The sequence below is a fragment of the Trachypithecus francoisi genome, unplaced genomic scaffold, assembly GCF_009764315.1.
Source record: "Trachypithecus francoisi isolate TF-2019V2 unplaced genomic scaffold, Tfra_2.0 Lachesis_group15, whole genome shotgun sequence".
NCBI lineage: Eukaryota > Metazoa > Chordata > Mammalia > Primates > Cercopithecidae > Trachypithecus > Trachypithecus francoisi.
Window position 1 is genome coordinate 8,485,026 of NW_022681460.1, and position 17,264 is coordinate 8,502,289.

The window sequence follows — 17,264 nt, forward strand, 5'->3', positions numbered from 1 at the left end:
CAAGAGTCTATTATTAATTTGAACTAAATTCATGTATGTGATTCGTACGTATGACTAATGTGGCTTACAGAAAATACATTGGAACAACAACAGATGTGTCACCTTTGCTATGGATTCAGCTTTTTAATTTTTTTTTATTTTAAACAAGAATTAGTCCCACCTCTTATTTCTTTGGCAGAAAATTGCCCTGTAACATAAAACTGACTTTCATAAAATATCAGTAAATTTGAAATGCCAGATGGAGACCTTCATCTTGGCAGTTTTGAACTGTTCTTTTCCATTTTAGAGTCTCAGAATGAATACTTATCTTGTCAGTTTACGCTCTATTGTACAAAGGTTCTGTTTCGTGTAAACGAACTTCAGTCAATTTTGAACAAATTGATTTCCATCTCTAAGAATATCCTACCCTGCAAGTAGATACTTTCCATGAATATGTCATTTACATTTGATTTCTGACCTCAGCCTTATGTATTGATTGTAGCATATAAGCATTCATACTTTCAGTCTCGAAATTTGAAAGTTCTCAGCTTCCCATTTTCTCACCCAAGGACTTTCCTGTATTATATTCTTTATATCTGAATAACTCCTTCATTCTTCTAGCTGGAATGCTATAGAATACATTGCAATTTGCTTCAATTTCAGAGAGTAGAAGGGTGAGCAGTGGAAGGTGACAGGGGAGAAAGTAAGGGAAGAGGGATGCATTGAAAACAGGCTTCAGCAGCAAGAGCGTAGCTGACAATCTCCAGCTTACAAATGCCATTCCTGTTGAAAATTAGGCTGTGGCTGAAACTGGACCTTGAAGGGGAGAATATTACAGCCCTGAATTGAGTTGGTTCTGTGCTTCTGACTGAAAGCTGAGATTGCCATACCACTTTTCCCTTTGCAATTTACCTTTGATACATTTCTTTCTTTCTCAAGCTTCTGATCATCATCCTTAGCCCATATACTTCTTACTGCAATTGAGGGAAAAGAAACCAATCATATGATCTCAAAGAAGCCTTTTTTCTCCCAAAAGAATGAAGCTCAGCAGTGTACTTGTGTGAGTTCCTTTTCTCCACTGCCACAGTTCAGTGATTTGTTAGCCTAACATTTCAGAACTCACAGTCAGAGAAACCTTCCCCACCACTTCACTAGAGGAAACACTTGACAATAGATTTGAACATTTGGCTTCTAGTTTTCAAAAGGATAGATTGCAGAGGTTCCTGTTCTTAAAATCATGCTGCAGGTTTACTCAAGATAATAGGTTTTAAATTTCATGTTTTCTACAACGTGAACACGTTATCTTTCAACAATATATTATACAAAAGGTAATTGTTATTGAACAACACCAGAAACCACTTAGGAGTTGCCTAAACGGGGAGAGTACAACCATTCAATGGAGTACTATGCAGCTGGGAAAAAGGCATGAGAAAGACCTCTACACACTGAGGTGGATTAATTTAAGGATTTCCTTGCTGAGTGAAAAAAAAAAAAAAAAAAAAACACACACAGAAGATGATCTGTATTGTGTTATCTTATTTGCAGGAGTGAAGGGGACTGAATGGAGTGGAGTAAGGAGCTCCCCTCAGCTGGGAGAGCGAGCCAGGTGTCAGAGTAGCCATTTAAAGCAACAAGCCCTTAATGAGTTAAACCTTTCCATCACTCACTGCAGTATATAGGGAGGAAGCCCCAGCTCCCTCGGGTTCCCGTTTCCTCCATGGAATGGTGCACTGGTCAAGGGTCAGGTGGATCCGTGCGGACACGGGTAACCCAACCAAAAAGCTCCAGCAGCTTTATGGACCCTGTGGCCAGGTGAAGAGAGCTCAGAGTGGACTGAGTCACAGTGAGGAAGCATGTCTTCAAGATTTCCCCTCCTCCTCCTGGAAGGAGGCCTCTGCAGAGGTGCCTGAAGAGGGCCTTGACTAAAGCCTCAGCTAGAGACCTAGGTAGGAAGCCATGTAAGTACCTTAAAAAGCCTAACTCGCTGGGGGCTTCGAAACCTTGACTGCACAGGGCTCTGGCTGTGCTCCGAATCCCGTGTGGGAGGGCAGCTTCGCTCAAGTGCCCATGCTCAGACCTGAAATATCACACATGGGTTTTTAACCAGGACCCACACTGAAAGTATGCATGTCTGCTGATTTTTATCAAAGAAATGGGAAGAATAAACCAGAAACAAAGTGAGATAAATTTCCCTATGGAGGGTGAGTAGGAACTGAGTGGGAGGTACGAGGAGGTGGCAGTGCGCGGCCAAGGCCCAGGTTAGGAGAGTGACCATTGTCTGAATCTTTTTGTATAGCTTTGACTTTTGTTAATGTATTGTGTTAAAAAAAAAATCAGCAAGGACAGACAGTAAGACAAACTAAAACTAATTATAAATGCAAGCAAATGAACTTAGTAGTATTTCAAATAGATAATATGGCACAGGGAAAGGGAAATTTCTAAATAACTACACACAGAATTATTTACTACATACCTTTAACATAAAGTCAGAACTCAATGTAAAAATGAATTTAATAAGTAGTTTTGTCTTTGTACTGAGTTATCGTTTCTGTAACTCCTTTCTGTGTATTCTAAATTTGATAAACTGAGTAAATATTGAGATAATCAGAGTCAGATTTATCCATGTCACAGAAGGAAGCTACAGATACTGAAAAAGAAAAGTCTCGAATAAACACTGTGATGCTTGATTGGAATCACAGTTATCACTATGCACTTGGAGTTGTCACAGATAAAGATATTTTTGTGTATAACACACACCTTTCCTAGCTTTGTGTTGGAGAATATGTGGAAGCAATGCTATCCCACTAGGAATGCAAACACCTGGCACTCAGTTTCTGAACATTTTCTCCACTGAAAATACTAGGGCTCGTCAGAGAAATGGCTGATTCTGGGATTGGAGCAGGGAAAGTATAATAGGAGTCTGGAATATTTTCTTACATCAGAAAAAAAAGAAGAATGCATGTAACAGCAAAGACGTACCCAAAAGACAAGGGATTTAGCTTCAGAGGGCTCCCATGGGCTAATCCAGGGGAATTGAGTATCAAAAGAAATAATGATATTATGACCAATAGATGTTAACCCAGTAAAAAGATAGGAATCCATGGGTCTGTATGATATAACCAAATAAATGTATAAATAAATAAATGTTAGACATCTCTTCCTCTCTGTAAAATTCCACATGTAGAAGGATTGATTCATTTAGAAAAACTGCAGTTTGGCAACCATCATACTAATGATTGATTCAAGCGGGGATTATCAATGGATAATTGATTTCTCATCTCCGCAGGGTGACGTGGTCAAAGGAAGTACCCACATGGTAGAGTTGTTGAAGACCTTGTATTTAACAATGCATGGAAAGCATTTTGTAGGTCATTAAAATATGGCATAGCACAGTGTAGTGTAGTATAGTCTATCTATATCTATCCACTAGCTAGCTAGCTAGCTATCTAAACCTCTCTTATCCATCATTTATTTCTATCTATATATCCTCTATCTAGCTATCTACCTAAACCTCTGTTATCCATCATTTATTTCTCCAAAGTGAAGTTCTTATAGCATTTCTAGTACAATTTTCCTAGTCAATAAAACTAATTCTCTGGGTAGAAGTAAAATAATTGGATAGCTGCTAGTTTGTAAAGGTTTATGTACTTTTAGTTATTTCTTATGGTTAGAATACCCAGAACTTTGAAAAATTTAAAAATATACATTTAATCTAAAGAACGGTCATTAGCCCAGAGTGACCCTCTGAAATAGAGCCTTTTAAATATGCACTATAGAACAAACACTGCTATCAGGGTTTTCGCTGTAACAATAAAGACGGTTATTTTAGTCATCTGTCAATTACTCAGCACTGGAGAACAAGTGAAATAGAAAATAAAAACATCCAACCAATCTCGGTCTGGCAAATTTTTGTATTTTTATAAATCAGAAATGTATTCCAAAGCAAATGGATTGATTCTGTGAGGGGTCTCCCTGAGCTAACACAAGGCAGAGGAAGTGGTATCTACAGCAAAGGCAAACAGGAGACGTAATTCCTGTTTCTAAAATGTTCCGTTGCTTCGTCTGAAAGATTTTGTTTGTTTAATTAAATAGTAGCTCCAAGCATAGGTGAAGTTAGCATGCAGGTGTTAAACTTATAAACAATATTTTATGAGTACACCTAGTCATGAACCAGAAGACTTTTTTTTTTTTTAAGACAGTCTTGCTCTGTCAAACAGACTGGAGTGCAGTGAGGGGATCTTGGCTCACTGCAACCTCTGCCTCTCAGGTTCAAATGATTCTCATGCCTCAGCCTCCGGAGTAGCTGGGATTTCAGGTGCCCGCCACCATGCCCAGCTAATTTATGTATTTTTGGTAGAGATGGAGTTTCGCTATGTTGGCCATGTTGGTCTTACTCCTGACCTCAAGTGATCTACCCGCCTCAGCCTCCCAAAGTTCTGGGATTATAGGCGTGAGCCACCATGCCCAGCCACGAAAAGACTTTTATTTCACTACATACATCCTGTGTGCCTGTGAAGGGCGATTTTTATCTTCTTTGTGCAAAAGTTGTGAAAAACCTCTGAGTCTGTTTGAGCTTCAGCTTTTCTTCCTTGTGGAAAATGACATCTTTTTACCTCCTTTTTTGCCATAAGTTATTGAAGAATAGTGGTTCTGACAGTTGTGGTTTGTGGGGGTTTTTTGTGTTTTGTTTGCTGAAATTGCCATATAGGTGTTTCCTTAGCTCGTACAATTTGATAATTTCTCTACAGTGTTCTAGGAATTCATTGCTTTGATATCGATTTTTTCCAAATTTTTATAACCAAATTTCCATTTGCCTTCCCAGGTTGAATCTAGATAATGTAGTATCTCACCTCTTTCTTTCCTTTGTTCTCCAAGACAGAGTCTTGCTCTGTCACCCAGGCTGGAGTGCAGTGGTGTGATGTTGACTCACTGCAACCTCCACCTCCCAGGTTCAAGCAATTCTCCTGCCTCAGCCTCCCGAGTAGCTGGGATTATAGGCTCATGCCACCACACCTGGCTAATTTTTGTATTTTAGTAAAGATGGGGTTTCACGATGTTGGCCAGGATGGTCTCAAACTCGTGACCTTGTGATCTGCCCGCCTCAGCCTCCCAAAGTTCTGGGATTACAGGCATGAGCCACTGCACCTGGCCACAGCTCACCTGTTTATGATCCTTTTTACATAGTTTATTTTGTTCCTGAACCCACGTAACTCTTTCAAGGGTATCCAGTCAGATTCCCTTGGTTCTCAAAGATTTTTAAATTTTTCTCTACTGTAGTCATATTCCTTTGTCTTTCCTGTTAAAATCCCCTTCAGATATTGTAAGGCTAAATAGATAACATTCCTATTCTAATGCCAGGATCTAATTCATTGGGGTCATGATGTCTTCTTCCCATATTCACTGGGGTCATGGTGTCTTTTTCTCATGTTTTTAGGATGTATTCTTGTATTCTCGTGGTCTATTTCCTTTTATTTTAAATTGGGAAGTGTTCCATACAGAATTTTATTTTAAATCCAAGGAAGACTGATGAACTGAAGTGTGATATCCTTAGCTTTTCCAGATTCTACTTGGGTTCATTAACCACCAGACTTTGTTCAAGTTCCTGCTGCAGCTTCTATCTGGTGGTAAATGATTGTGGAACAACAACACTGAACATGATGCATGTTGCTACATTGTTCTCTTCTCAGCGTTGGCTTGTGTACTTTGTGAGACCTGAGGAATAATTTCCTGTTTCTCCATTTTCTTTTGTAGCTGCTACCAATTAACGAAAACTAGTAAGAGGCTCACGTAGCCCATGTAGGGGTAGCATCCTGGGGGCACCCGGGGCAGGAAGCAGGTGGAGAATGGTGGGAAATGGGACTCAAGAGACAAATAGCAGGCATTCTGCTTCCAAGCACATGTCTCTGTGTGTCACTATCTAGTGCCAAATGTTCATATACACATATATATGCATCTTTCTCTAATTTCTGGACTTCTACAGTCTCCTGAGAGTTTACAGGATTTTCATAGTAAACTTTGCAGCTCAGCTTTCCTGGATACCCTCAGGAGGAATTCAATTTTTTGGTCTTAGATATTCCAGTTATGCCCCATCTCCCTTTGCGGTTTTTTCAGTTGAACTTCATTTCTTATTTTAGTATCTTACTTAATGTGTGATATCTTACAAATGCTCCACATAGTGACATCTGAAAATATATCCATAGCTATAATTTTCAAACTTGGGTTGAATATGAAAGCTTTTCATTCTGCTCTATCAGAATGACATGTAAATAGAGCACCTGCTTGTTTTGGATGTATATTGATTCTGGCTTTTTAAAAAGGTATTCAAAATTTAGTGTTTGTGGAATGAAGTTATTATCGAGAACTCAGGATAGCTGTAAATTCAAATTGATTTGGAACCATATTGCATGCCTTTGGGAAATGCTAAACCATTTTCCTTATTTTTTTCCTTCCAATATCATATCATTAAGGTAATAATGTTGTCTGCCAGAATTTGTTGTGATGAGCAGATGGATTACTAATACTTCATTGATTGATTTCTTCCTCAGCTCTGCTATAAAACATAATTGATGATTCTGCCATCACCAGTTTAAGTGGTACCTATTAAGTTTAGACTTGGAGACCCTGTAAAACTCTTGCCCATTAAGCTTGGTTTTTCATTATCCCTTTTCATTTTCAGAAATATATTCACAAAACTTCCCCTATCCCTAGCTCAAGAAACATGTGTCATGCTATCAAATTATACTCTGGGATGGTGAAGTTTTTTCAATAGTTTTGATTTCTTGCCTGAAATGTGTCTGCTATTATCCTTGTATTGTTGTTGTTAGTGAATATTTCTCTAAATTCTTAGCATGAAAGAATGAATCCCATGGCCTTTTTAAAACGTAATATAGTCAGATTTCTATCAGACACCTTTGACTGTGTGTTATTTCAACATGACCACTCACTGCACTGTATCCTGAGAGCAGTGACATTTCTTTAAAGGCACAGCCCTTCATTAAATATTGAAAAATGACTAATAGCAACCTTGCTTTTTCAGGCAAAATTAAAACTTTTTTTTTAAATGTTCATTTTCCATTGTTCTTCTAAATAATTTTTGGATATTGGCTGATAATATATTTCCCATTTGTTTATTCATTCAGTTATTCATGGTTCATTTATTTATATATTTTTTAACTGTATATATAGATAATGAAGGCATAAAATGCGCCTGTAAGTTCTAGAGTACAATAGTAAAAAGGAAGGGGTCACTGGACTTACGGGGCTTATTTTCTGGGGTTCACTGGGGGCAGCATGTCAAGAGAAATAAATTTCTTAGTTAATATTAGGTAGCAACAAGTGCCATGATGGAGATCAGTATGGGATGCCATCATGCAAACAATAGGAGAAGGGTGGGAGGCTGCTTTAGGACCCTGAACCTAGACCCAAATGGCAAGATTGAGCCAGGTGTGCAAAGGACCAGGGGACAGCTCTCTCTGCTAATGAGACAGCTAGTGCAAGGCAGTAGAAGCAGAGAAAGAGCTTGGCCTATCTGAAGAGCTGAAAGGAGGACAGTGCTTTGAAGAGGGCAGACAGGAGCGGAGTGCAGACTGGGCCAACTCATGTTGGTCTTGTAGACCATGGCAAGAAATTTGGATTGTTTTCCAAGTGGGATGGAACGCTAGAGGATAGTCATTAGGGGAAGAATATGATCTGGTTTACAGTGTTGAATGTGGAATCTGATTTACATTGTTGAAAGACTCATCTTGTTGTGCGAAGAATATGGGGCAAAAGCATCAATTAGTTGTGTAAGAATTTTTCCATTCAATGCTTATATTGAATGGAAATTGAATTGGAACTCCCAATAATTGTCAGTGGTGCATTCAGTTTAATCAGCAAATGTTTACCAAGCAACTACTGGGTGCTGGGAACAGTGCTAAGTGATGGGAAACAAAGATGGAACAAACAAGTCATTAGACAAAATAAAATCACGCACATATATAACTTCATTTTAAATGTTTAAAAGTTCTGATGTACTTTATAGTAATTCTGAGAAATGCAGGTTTACTTAATATTGTTCAAATAAGATAGTAATTTTTAGTATACTTTTTAAAAAAATTTAACAATGTCACTATCAGCATAAAGTATGAGTATACGTATATATATATACACTATCATTTTATATTAAATTCACAAATGGCTATAAAATTCTACAAGTGTTGGACTCAGATTATAGGATTAAATAATTTAGATAACAGAAATAATACACAGTCTTTTCTCCTTACCATCTTCTACCCTGACATCTAGCACCAGTTTCTAAAGTTAACTTTTTTTCCCCCAAAAAAGGTTAGGTTTGATATATTAGCCAAGACCCTGCAGTTCTGTATCTCAACGGCTTTAAAGCTACCTTGGAAAAGTAAACTGAGCCTAAGGAGCTTTTATCATGAATGAAGCCTTTTTTCTCTCTAGCCTGAGGCAGTCTAGGCAGGGCAATAGGTTCAAGCTGTCAACACTCAAGCAAGAACACAAATAAGAGTTTCGTTCCTTTTTTTTTCCCCCTAGTAATTTAATACTCCTGCAGAGAGAGAGAGAGAAAGAGAGAGAGAGAGCACACATGTGCAACAGTCAGAGGTGACTTGAGAGTTGTATTGAATCTTTTCTACTACAGCCTTTCTCCTGCTTAATCCAAGTGAAGAGGTCAACTTAATTTTTAGTGATATGATAAAATGTCTTACTATATAGCATATATTATGAGTCAACAGTCTTTGTTTTAATTTTTGGACATATTTCTTACAAAATTCCCAATTTGGACAACTTTCATGGTATTCTATATTATCCTGTACTTTATTTCTTTTATTACCAATAAAGAGTCAAATGCAGACCAAACTAAAAGTCCCCAAATTGAGACTTTATCCTGGAAGAAGCACATGCTTGAGATATGTTGTCATTCCTCTTTTTCTAACTTAATTGTACTAACTTATTTAATATTAAACGTTAGCTTGATTTTTATATTAGCTCTTTGTTTTTCAGGCATATCTTATGATTTCAAAAGCTATTACTCTGAGATTCATTTCATTTTAATTTAAGTGCCTTTTCAGGCAAGTCTTCCTTTTTGTCCCTACAGACAATTAATTAATATTTTCCTACGGAGAGAAAAATGTATATGTTTAGTATTTTGCAAAATAATGCCAATTCAAATAGAACATTATCTTCAACATTTTTCTTAAATATGATTTATCCCTCTGAGCCCAACATCAACACTATTTCCTTGAAATTTTCTTTCCATTCCTAATCATACCTGAGTCTGAGAAGACACTTAGGAAGTGAACCTTATCAACAGCCAGTTAGCAAAAGCTGTTGCTCATCACAGGGGAGGCATACCATCTGCAGTGTGGTAAATGAGTTTCCATGTGGATTCCAAGTGCTCCCAGTTCTACGAGTTCATTAGTTTCTTTTTGAAGCTACAATTTGCAACAGGCATCTTCAGAAAACTTTTAGTGCTATCATTATGTTTATATTACCTACACTGGCATTGAGGAGTTTGTTAATTGCTACTGCAACAATAAATGCTCATTATCTTCAAGCAAATAATTAAGCAGTAAGCACCAAATATGAACTATTGGTCAGTAGAGGTCTATGGTGGCCTGTATTAGTGCATTCCTGCTCTGCTATAAAGAAATACAGAAAAGAGATTTAATTGACTTTATAAGAAAAGAGGTTTAATTGGCTCATGGTTCTGCAGGCTATATAGGAAGCATAGTGACTTCTGCTTCGGAGGAGGCCTTAAGAAGTTCTAATCATGGCAGAAGACAAAGGGAGAGTGAGGTATCTCACACAGCAGGAGCAGGAGAAAGAGGGGGTGAAGCAGCAGGTGCTACAAACTTTTAAGCAATCAGAACTTGTGAGAACTTACTCACTTTCTATTCCCTAGGACAGTGCCAAGTGGGATAGTGCTAAGTCATTCATGATAAATTCAACCACATGATCCAGTGACCTCCCAGCATGCCCTACCTCCAACACTGGGGATTACAATTCAACATGAGATTTGGGTGGGGATACAGATCCAAACTATATCCCAGCTTTTCAGATAAACTCCTAATTTATCTGTGTGAAGAGACCAAGGCTGTAAGTGTTTCAGGCCTAGAAACAAGTTGCTACAATGTACATACTTTGAAGTTTGTAAGATAAAAAGACAAACCCATAAATCAAGTTTCAGATTTCAATACATCTCTTTCAATAATAGTACATGGAGGTAGAAAATCAGTAAGGATATGGAAGATTTAAACTATATTACCAATCAACAGGACCTCATTGACTTTTATAAAATATTGTACAAAACAGCAGAATACATATTCTTTACAAGTGCACCGGGCATATTTACCATGGTAGGCTATATTGTGGGGTAGTCCCATTGGTCATTAACAGGTCAACAGATAAACAAGTTATGGTATATTTATACAGTGATATAGTAAACTGCAATAGAAATGAATGAATACCCTCTTTCCGAAATGGACAGTTTCAGCATGTAAATCATCAGTAAGGACATAGTTGAACCCAGCAGCACCACTGTAGGATGATGTGTCTGCCTCCCATTTCTCAAGGGTGTATGTCTACCACCTAAACCTTGAAGACCAGGCAGTGAGCCAAGGCCGTGAGGCTCAGCCAAGTAGCAGGTGTTCCTGAGAACCTAAGCATCCTAGAAAGTATCTGAGAACCTAGCAAGAAAAATAGTCTCCACACTTAAACAGAGTATACAAAAATTCAGAAAATTAGCTTAAAAGTAGTTTAAGAACAAGAGGTGATGTGGATCTCTAAGGCTGTCCTTTTGGTCAGCAATCGAAGATTTTTCTGTATGATTCTGGGTTTTTCTCATTACAAGCATTGATCAACTGGATGTAATTGACCTCTACAGACCACTTCCACCAACAGAATACATATTCTTCTCAAGCTATCATGAAACATTCATGAAACATTCACCAGGACACAGAACATTCTGGGCCATAAAACAACCACCTTAACAAATTTGAAAGAATAGAAATCATATAATATTTGCTCTCGACTACAGTGGAATTGTGTCCGGAATTGGTGGGTTCTTGGTCTTGCTGACTTCAAGAATTAAGCCGCGGACCCTCGCGGTGAGTGTTACAGTTCTTAAAGATGGGGTGTCCCGAGTTTGTTCCTTCAAATGTTCAGATGTGTCTGGAGTTTCTTCCTTCTGGTGGGTTCGTGGTCTTGCTGACTTCAGGAGTGAAGTTGCAGACCTTCATGGTGAGTGTTACAGCTCTCAAAGGCAGCACACCTCTGGAGTTGTTGGTTCCTTCCAGTGGGTTCGTGGTCTCGCTGGCCTCAGGAGTGAAAATGCAGACCTTCGCAGAGTGTTACAGCTCATAAAGGCAGTGTGGACCCACAGAGTAAGCAGCATCAAGATTTATTGCAAAGAGCAAAAGAACAAAGCTTCCACAGGTGCAAGGGGACCAGAGCGGGTTGCCTCTGCTGGCTCCGGTGGCCTGCTTTTATTCTTTATCTGGCCCCACCCACATCCTGCTGATTGGTCCATTTTTACAGAGAGCTGATTGGTCCATTTTGACAGTGCTCATTGGTGCATTTACAAACCTTTAGCTAGGCACAAAAGCTCTCCAAGTCCCCGTGGGATTAGCTAGACACAGAGCGCTGATTGGTGTATGTACAAACCTTTAGCTAGACACAGAGTGCTGATTGGTGCATTTACAAGCCTTTAGGGAAACAGAAAAGTTCTCCAACTCCCCACCCATCCCAGAAACCCAGCGGGATTCACCTCTCACTGGCACTCCCTGTGGGACTTGGCGACAGGTAGCTCGGGCACTCTGGCAGCCCAGAGGGAGCTTGTCTCAGACAACCAAGAGGAAAAGAGAGGAAGCAAGAAATAGAGGGAGAACCACCATCGTGGCCAGTGACCCCGCCAGGAGGGAGTGGCGGTCCACGCACGGGACCCAGCCTCCCATCAAGCCCAGCAGGCACCAGCCGGCTGTGCCAAGTGTGGGGCCAGTAGAGTCCACACCCACCTGGAACCCATGCCAGCCCTTGAGCACCACATGCAGCCCCAGCTCCCGCCCGGCCCTCGCCCTCCACACCTCCCTGCGAGCAGAGGTAGCTGGCTCTGACCTCAGCCAGCCCCAGAGAGGGGCCCCCACAGCGCAGCAGCAGGCTGAAGGGCTCCTCCAGTGCAGTCAGAGCAGACTCCTAGGCCAAGGAGGCACTGAGAGAGAGCGAGGGCTGCTAGCACGTTGTCACCTCTCAGAATTACACTATAAATTAATGACAGTACGACAGATGGAAAATCCCCAAATACTTGGAAATTAAACACAAACTTCTCAGTAACACATGAGTCATATAATAAATCACAAGAGTATTTGAAACCAGATGAAAATGAAAATATAACTTATTAAAATGTGTGGATGCAATGAAAGCAGTGTTTTGAGAAATTTATAGCATTAAATGCATATATTAGAAGAGAAAAAAGACCTAAAATCAATCATCTCAGTTTCTATGTTAGAAAAGTAGAAAAAGAAGAGCAAATTAAATCCAAAGGTGGAAGACAAGTATTAAATTTAGAGCAAAAAATCAATGAAATTGAAAATCGGAAATCAATAGAGAAAAATAAGTGAAGCAAAAAAAATGGTTATTTGAAAAGATTGAAAAAATCAGTAAGACTGTATCCACGTTAAGTAAGAAAGGAAACACAAATTATTAACATTGGAAATAAAAGAACAACACAATAGATTTCATGAACAATGAAAGGCTTATAAAGGAATATTATGAACAAATCTGTATTTACAATCTGATAATGTAGCTAAAATTTCCTGAAAGGCACAGCTGGTAAAATTCACATTAGAAGAAACAGATAATCTGAAAAGAATGGTAACTATCTTAAAAATTGAATCAGGAATTAATAAGCTTCCAAAGAGAAAGCACCAGCTCCAGTTAGGTTCACCAGTGAATTCCACCAAACATTTAAGGAAGAAATTTTACCAGTCGTATACAATCTCTTTCAGAAGGATGAAACTGCAGAAATTCTTTCTAATTCCTTCTATGAGGCTAGCATTACCTTACTACAATAAAACAGAGAAAGTCATTACAAGAAAAGTACAGACCAAGATCTTGCATAAATATAGATTCCTCAACAAAATATGAGCAAATCAAACAATGTATTGAAAAATTATAACATGCCGCCAATCGAGATCTGTGACAGATCTGCAAGGGTGTTCAACATTTGAAAATCAATTAATATAATCCATCACATCAGCAGGCTAAAAAAGAAAGATCAAATGACCATATCAGTAGATGCAGAGAAAGCATTCAACAAAATCTAATACCCATTCATGATTTAACCAAAAAAGCTCTTTGCAAACTACAGATAGAGGGGAACTTTCTAAACTTGATAAGGAATATTTACGAAAAACCTACAGTGGGCATCGTGCTCAGTGGTGAGAAGCTAGAATCTTTGCCATTAAGATCAAGAACATGCAAGAATGTCATTTCTTACCACTGCTTTTCAACATTTTACTGGAAGGCCTAATTAATGCAAGAACACAACAAAAGGGGAAAAAACGTATAAAATTGGGAAGGAAGAAATAAAAGTATCATTGGTAGCAGATGATATCATTATGTATGTGGATAATACAAAAGAATTGACCAAAAAAATCCCCAAACACTGGAACTAGTTAGTAATTATAGCAAGGTTGCAGGATACAAGTTTAATGTGAAAATGTCAATTGCTTCCCTCTATACCAGCAAGGTACAAGTGGAATTTGGGATTAAGAACACAGTAACATATTAGCTCCTCTAAAAATGAACTATTTAGGTAAACTAACAAAACTGCCCAAGATCTGTAAGAGGAAAATTACAAAACTGTGATGGAAGAAATTAACTAGATAAATGGAGAGATAGCCCATGTTCATGGATAGGAGGACTCAGTATTGTCAGAATGTTAATTCTTCCAAATTTTATCTATAGAGTCAATGCAATCACAATAAAAAGTCCAGCAGGTTAACTTGTGAATATCAACAAACTGATTCAAAAGTTTGTATGAAGAGGCAGAAGACCCAGACTAGCCATTGCAGTATCAAAATAGAAGTATAACGTCAGAGGACTGACACTATCCAATTTTAAGACTTAACTATACAAAACTACAGTAATCAAAACAGTGTGGTAATAGTAAAAGAATAGACAAATCAATCAGTGGAACACAGTAGACAGCCTAGAAGTAGATCCATACGTAGTCAAATGATCTTTAACAAAGAATCAAAGAATATACAATGGAGAAAATGTAGTCTTTCAGCAAATGGTACGGGAACAACTGGATGCAAACATGCAAAAAAAAAAAAAAATCTAGAAACAGATCTTGTACTCTTTACAAAATTAAAACTTTCATAGTCCTCACTGTTAAAGTGCAGAACTATAAAACTCTGAGAAAGTAACATTGGAAAAAACATAGATGACCTTGGGTATAGTAATAACTTTTTAGGTACAATACCAAGTGCGTAATCTATGAAAGAAATAATTGATAAGCTAGATTTTATTACAGTTTAAAATCTCAGCTCTTTGAAAGGCAACTGTCAAGGAAACAAGCCATAGTCTGGGAGAAAATATTTAAATAGACATCTCTAATGAAAAACTATGATCCAAAATATAAAAAGAACTTTAAAAATTCAACAATATGAAAATAAAACCTGATTTAAAATGGGCAAAAGACCTGAACAGATACTTCTCAATGAAGACATACAGATGGCAAATAAGCATATACAAAGATGCTCAACATCTTACCATGTTAGGGAAATGAAAATTTAAACAAACAAACAAAAAAAAAACATTGAGATACCAGTACGCATCTATTACAATGGCCAAAATCCAGGACACTAACAACAACCAAATTCTGGGGAGCATGGGAATCAAGAGAAACTCTTATTCGTTACTGATGGGAACGCAATATGGTCTCATCACTTTGGAAGACAGTCTGGCAGTTTTTTACAAAGCTAAGCATAGTCTTACCATACGATCCAGCAATTTAACTGCTTGCTATTTACCCAAATGAATTAAAAGTTTATGTCCACAGAAAAGACTACACATGGATATTTATAAATATCCATATATCGCTATAGCGACTTTATTCATAATTGCCAAAACGTGGAAGCAGCCAAGATGTCCTTCAGTAGATGGATGGAAAAAGTCTTTAAATGTGAAGTCTTTAAAACAAAATTTTGTTCTAAATTAAGAATTCACGCATAGTTAATTTTACTATTAATATAAGCATCTTGTTACTATTAGTATTTCTTTGAAATATAATTATCAGTATTTTTAAAGTTGCCAGTAACTTAATTCATCATTTATTATCATTGTTATTGCTATTATTATTATTTTGGTCTGTGAAATCTAAAACCTGGCATCCATATGCATCAAGTAAAAAAGTCCTCTAAAGCTTGTTTGCGGAAATTAGCTGACCAAAATGTCCTGTTTTCCCACATACATGTTTTGGTGCATTCATCTTGATAACAAAAGTAATTCCATTTCATCATTCCTGTCTGTGCCTACCACTGCAGCTAACAATCACTGTAGTACAATCACTCCTCACCTCTCAGCTGGGGCATTCTGCTTTATTTCATGTGACTCTTGAACCTCGCACATTGCTTAGCACATAGAAAATGCAAAATGAATGCCATCGCATAAATGGATGTGCCGTGAAATATTCGCCTGTGCATAGATGGGGATTCACTGCTCATGCTTTTACCTTTTCACTACAAGACACTTTCTGTTTTTCAGGAATCGTGGAGCAATTCCGAGGTAGGGACAGTCCCTTTTTTTAATGTCACAGCAACAGTAAGCAGTAAAGTCTAGTGTCCAGATGGGCACAAGAGGAATTCACTTCCTGAAATCAATTGCAGTGGCATCTCCCCTGCCCCACCCCAAGCAAGTTATTTGTCAATTTCACATGTATCCAGACTGCCTCTTTTCTAGGCAGTTGACATTGATTTTGTTTGTTGTTATTGCTGAGACTTGATAGCTCACTATGGCAATGATTCTGAAAGGTGTGAAGAGGGGTTTATAGGAGAATCGTTTGTGGTGGAGGCAAGCTATGTATAATTCTGTGTTGCGGTTGTTAGAAATCCTTCTTCACCGTTTCCTCAATCTACTGAGAATCTACATATCTTTCCATCACATGCTTTTGTGTGTTAAGAGGACAAAATAAAGTAGAATTCTTTTCATTCTCAAAAGACTAGAAAATGATTATGGTATTGTGAGGAAAATTACCTAAACACACATACTCAGTTCGCACTACTCTTCTTTGGAAACAAATTGACACCGTAAGTTACTTATTTCCACGGTATGATTTCCCTGAAGATCCCATTTATATTGAGGCATTTGAGGGGTTAGGAAATATACTGGAAATTGACCTGATGGACAAATTTACACTGCAAGTATGTATAAGGGGATTGGATTTCTCTTACACTATCTTTTATTCTCTCAAGACTTTCTTGGAGCCCAGGAAATTCACTGAAACTTCCTCTTATTGACAGTGTAAATAAATATTGCCGTTTTTTAGGAACAGCAGTCTCAGCCTGATGTGCAAACTGTAGCTAATGGAACAGTGGCTACCTGCTACCAGAGTAGAAAGCTGTAACTAGGATAACTGGATGGAGCCCTGGCCACATGTGAATTGCTTGCTGAGGTTACACTCATTTTATCTTTGACTGTCAGACAAAGATAGAAATTGGACGAAACAAATAAACTTTTTTTATGTGCAAATATATGGGAGTTTTCATATGTATAGGTAATAGATTGTTTCCAGGTTCATAAAAGGAGGTTATAAAATATTTAGCAACACATGACTTGGTGCCAATTATGATTTACTGATAAATGAAGCATTCCTTAGCAACCATCATAGCACAAATAAAGATTTATGACAGTGTATCTACTATGTGTGTTTGAGGAGATGAGGCTGATAAATAGGCTGAAAATACTCAACTCATTATTCTCATATCCATAGACTATCCAAAAGTGCTACAGTTATTGCTTCCTCACTAAATCATAGATGGTAAAACTCATACTTCCCAAAAATCCTTATGAAGAAAAGATGAATACTGTATTTAGAAGGGCTATATAATGACCATGTAAATGTATATTTTATGTTATTTTAATATATTTTGCAGTATATGTGGTTCTTTATTTCCACATTATTGCCACATAAACCATTTCTGTCAGCTGTCTTTCCCATGGTTATGAAGGTCATCAAAGCTCATCATTACATGGCTCCTATATTTTAGGACACAGGTCTG

The 17,264-nt window shown here is 37.9% G+C and overlaps 1 protein-coding gene across 2 annotated transcripts in view; it reads left to right on the forward strand.

Moving 5' to 3' along the window:
* Window positions 1–17,264, forward strand: part of PRKN (parkin RBR E3 ubiquitin protein ligase) — a 1,404,897-nt gene that overhangs the window by 729,135 nt on the left and 658,498 nt on the right. The gene's annotated exons all lie outside the window — the stretch shown is intronic.